The 4876-nt window shown below is 41.2% G+C and overlaps 1 non-coding gene across 1 annotated transcript; it reads left to right on the forward strand.

Annotated features, from left to right (window-relative positions):
- Positions 1-940: 940 nt before the first annotated feature.
- On the forward strand, positions 941-1059 carry LOC123688429. Its single transcript, XR_006749951.1, has one exon. It is a non-coding gene; the product is annotated as a 5S ribosomal RNA (ribosomal RNA).
- Positions 1060-4876: the final 3817 nt, after the last annotated feature.

Genomic DNA, 4876 nt, shown 5'->3' on the forward strand with positions numbered 1-4876 from the left:
TTTTCTGATTTTGGAATTTCCTCAAATTTGATTTGGTTGCCTTCTAATGTGTTTTTAAAGCGTAAATCAGTAATCAGAATCAATATTCATTGTCGACTTTAATTTTTATAAGGAAAAATGTTCACGTCCTTAAACGCCTCCCCATCATTAGCCCGAGTCCAAGTCGATGTCAGTCCCGAGCGGACGGTGTCAGATACTACCTATCGCCCCGGTCTGGACTTGGCGAGGTATTTCGACGTGAAATGTTCCGATACAACTTTTGAACCAGGATAGTTAGAGAGATGATTTCTTCTATGTTGTACGTTGATTGTGGAATGGATTGTGGGAAATAACTTGCCATGACCCAGGTGTTCTTGAATTTTTTTTTTTTTCGAAAAAAATTTTCTGATCTTGAAATTTCCTCAAATCTGATTGCGTTGCCTTCTAATGTGTACTAAAAGAGTAAATCAGTAATCAGAATCAATATTCATTGTCGACTTTAATTTTTATAAGGAAAAATGTTCACGTCCTTAAACGCCTCTCCATCGTTACCCCGACTCCAAGACGATGTTAGACCGGAGCGGACGGTGTCAAATGCGACCGATCTCCCCGGTCTGGACTTAGCGAGATATTCCGACGTGAAATGTTCCGATACAAAAATTTAACTGTGATAGTTAGAGAGATGGTTCCTTTTGTGATGTACGTTGATTGTGTAATAGAATATGGAAATAAACTTGAGATGACCGAGGTCTTCTGGGATTTTTTTTTTTTTTCGAAAAATATTTTTCGATTTCGGAAATCCCTCAAATTTCATTGAGATATGTCCTAATGTGTTCTTAAAACTTAAATCAACAATCAGAATTAATATCCAAAAGTTATTTCATTTTTTATAAGGAAAAACGTTCACGTCCTTTCCGCTCCCAAAAAGTGAGATATCATAGAAAATATCGCTATATTTGTTGTTTACGGCCATACCACGCTGAAATTGCCAGTTCTCGTCAGAACACTGAAGCCAAGCAGCGTCGGGCGCGGTTAGTACTTGGATGGGTGACCGCTTGGGAACACCGCGTGCTGTAAGCTTTTTTTTTACGTTCTGCATCGGTCTGCCGAGATAACGTGGTGCATCGGTATGATCGAGTTTACGTTCTGCATCGGTAAGATCGAGATTACGTGATGCATCGGTAAGATTGAGATTACGTGGTGCATCGGTAAGATCGAGTTTACGTGGTGCATCGGTAAGATCCAATTCACGTTCTGCATCGGTAAGATCCAGTTCACGTGGTGCATCGGTAAGATCGAGATTACGTGGTGCATCGGTAAGATCGAGTTTACGTGGTGCATCGGTAAGATCCAATTCACGTTCTGCATCGGTAAGATCCAGTTCACGTGGTGCATCGGTAAGATTGAGATTACGTGGTGCATCGGTAAGATCGAGTTTACGTGGTGCATCGGTAAGATCCAATTCACGTTCTGCATCGGTAAGATCCAGTTCACGTGGTGCATCGGTAAGATTGAGATTACGTGGTGCATCGGTAAGATCGAGTTTACGTGGTGCATCGGTAAGATCCAGTTCACGTGCTGCATCGGTAAGATCCAGTTCACGTGGTGCATCGGTAAGATCGAGATTACGTGGTGCATCGGTAAGATCGAGTTTACGTGGTGCATCGGTAAGATCCAATTCACGTTCTGCATCGGTAAGATCCAGTTCACGTGGTGCATCGGTAAGATTGAGATTACGTGGTGCATCGGTAAGATCGAGTTTACGTGGTGCATCGGTAAGATCCAATTCACGTTCTGCATCGGTAAGATCCACTTTACGTTCTGCATCGGTCTGCCCTAGTTTACGTGGTGCATCGGTTTGGACTTAGAGATATATTTTCGACGTGAAAATGTTCCGATACAACTTTTGAACCAGGATAGTTAGAGAGATGATTTTTTCTGGGATGTACGTGGATCGGGGAATGGATTGTGGGAAATAACTTGCCATGACCGAGGTGTCCTCGAATTTTTTTTTTTTTCGAAAAAAATTTTCTGATTGTGGAATTTTCTCAAATTTGATTTGGTTGCCTCCTAATGTGTTCTAAAAGAGTAAATCAGTAATCGGAATCGAAAAATATTTTTCGGATTTTTTTTTTTTTCGAAAAAAATTTTCTGATCGTGGAATTTCCTCAAATTCGATTTGGTTGCCTTCTAATGTGTTTTTAAAGCGTAAATCAGTAATCAGAATCAATATTCATTGTCGACTTTAATTTTTATAAGGAAAAATGTTCACGTCCTTAAACGCCTCCCCATCATCAGCCCGAGTCCAAGTCGATGTCAGTCCCGAGCGGACGGTGTCAGATACTACCTATCGCCGAGGTCTGGACTTGGCGAGATATTACGACGTGAAATGTTCCGATACAACTTTTGAACCAGGATAGTTAGAGAGATGATTTCTTCTATGTTGTACGTTGATTGTGGAATGAAATACGGAAAATAACTCGCCATGACCGAGGTGATTACGATTTTTTTTTTTTTTCGAAAAAAATTTTCTGATCGTGGAATTTTCTCAAATTTGATTTGGTTGCCTCCTTATATGTTCTAGTAGCGATAATCAACAATCAGAATCAAAATCCATGGTCGGGTTTGATTTTTATAAGGAAAAATGTTCACGTCCTTTTTTACAACCCCGACTCATTGACGATGTTAGAACCGAGCCGGCGGTGTCAGATACGACCGATCGCCCCGGTCCCGATCGTCATTTACGTTGTGCATCGGTCTGCCCGAGATTACGTGGTGCATCGGTATGATCGAGTTTACGTGGTGCATCGGTAAGATCCAATTCACGTTCTGCATCGGTAAGATCCAATTCACGTTCTGCATCGGTAAGATCCAGTTCACGTGGTGCATCGGTAAGATGGAGATTACGTGGTGCATCGGTAAGATCGAGATTACGTGGTGCATCGGTAAGATCTACTTTACGTTCTGCATCGGTCTGCCCTTGTTTACGTGGTGCATCGGTAAGATCGAGATTACGTGAAGCATCGGTATGATCGAGTTTACGTTCTGCATCGGTCTGCCCGATATTACGTGGTGCATCGGTCTGCCCTAGTTTACGTGGTGCATCGGTTTGGACTTAGAGATATATTTTCGACGTGAAAATGTTCCGATACAACTTTTGAACCAGGATAGTTAGAGAGATGATTTTTTCTGGGATGTACGTGGATCGGGGAATGGATTGTGGGAAATAACTTGCCATGACCGAGGTGTCCTCGAATTTTTTTTTTTTTCGAAAAAAATTTTCTGATTGTGGAATTTTCTCAAATTTGATTTGGTTGCCTCCTAATGTGTTCTAAAAGAGTAAATCAGTAATCGGAATCGAAAAATATTTTTCGGATTTTTTTTTTTTTCGAAAAAAATTTTCTGATCGTGGAATTTCCTCAAATTCGATTTGGTTGCCTTCTAATGTGTTTTTAAAGCGTAAATCAGTAATCAGAATCAATATTCATTGTCGACTTTAATTTTTATAAGGAAAAATGTTCACGTCCTTAAACGCCTCCCCATCATCAGCCCGAGTCCAAGTCGATGTCAGTCCCGAGCGGACGGTGTCAGATACTACCTATCGCCGAGGTCTGGACTTGGCGAGATATTACGACGTGAAATGTTCCGATACAACTTTTGAACCAGGATAGTTAGAGAGATGATTTCTTCTATGTTGTACGTTGATTGTGGAATGAAATACGGAAAATAACTCGCCATGACCGAGGTGATTACGATTTTTTTTTTTTTTCGAAAAAAATTTTCTGATCGTGGAATTTTCTCAAATTTGATTTGGTTGCCTCCTTATATGTTCTAGTAGCGATAATCAACAATCAGAATCAAAATCCATGGTCGGGTTTGATTTTTATAAGGAAAAATGTTCACGTCCTTTTTTACAACCCCGACTCATTGACGATGTTAGAACCGAGCCGGCGGTGTCAGATACGACCGATCGCCCCGGTCCCGATCGTCATTTACGTTGTGCATCGGTCTGCCCGAGATTACGTGGTGCATCGGTATGATCGAGTTTACGTGGTGCATCGGTAAGATCCAATTCACGTTCTGCATCGGTAAGATCCAATTCACGTTCTGCATCGGTAAGATCCAGTTCACGTGGTGCATCGGTAAGATGGAGATTACGTGGTGCATCGGTAAGATCGAGATTACGTGGTGCATCGGTAAGATCTACTTTACGTTCTGCATCGGTCTGCCCTTGTTTACGTGGTGCATCGGTAAGATCGAGATTACGTGAAGCATCGGTATGATCGAGTTTACGTTCTGCATCGGTCTGCCCGATATTACGTGGTGCATCGGTCTGCCCTAGTTTACGTGGTGCATCGGTTTGGACTTAGAGATATATTTTCGACGTGAAAATGTTCCGATACAACTTTTGAACCAGGATAGTTAGAGAGATGATTTTTTCTGGGATGTACGTGGATCGGGGAATGGATTGTGGGAAATAACTTGCCATGACCGAGGTGTCCTCGAATTTTTTTTTTTTTCGAAAAAAATTTTCTGATTGTGGAATTTTCTCAAATTTGATTTGGTTGCCTCCTAATGTGTTCTAAAAGAGTAAATCAGTAATCGGAATCGAAAAATATTTTTCGGATTTTTTTTTTTTTCGAAAAAAATTTTCTGATCGTGGAATTTCCTCAAATTCGATTTGGTTGCCTTCTAATGTGTTTTTAAAGCGTAAATCAGTAATCAGAATCAATATTCATTGTCGACTTTAATTTTTATAAGGAAAAATGTTCACGTCCTTAAACGCCTCCCCATCATCAGCCCGAGTCCAAGTCGATGTCAGTCCCGAGCGGACGGTGTCAGATACTACCTATCGCCGAGGTCTGGACTTGGCGAGATATTACGACGTGAAATGTTC

The sequence above is a fragment of the Harmonia axyridis genome, chromosome X (genome assembly GCF_914767665.1).
Source record: "Harmonia axyridis chromosome X, icHarAxyr1.1, whole genome shotgun sequence".
Lineage (NCBI taxonomy): Eukaryota > Metazoa > Arthropoda > Insecta > Coleoptera > Coccinellidae > Harmonia > Harmonia axyridis.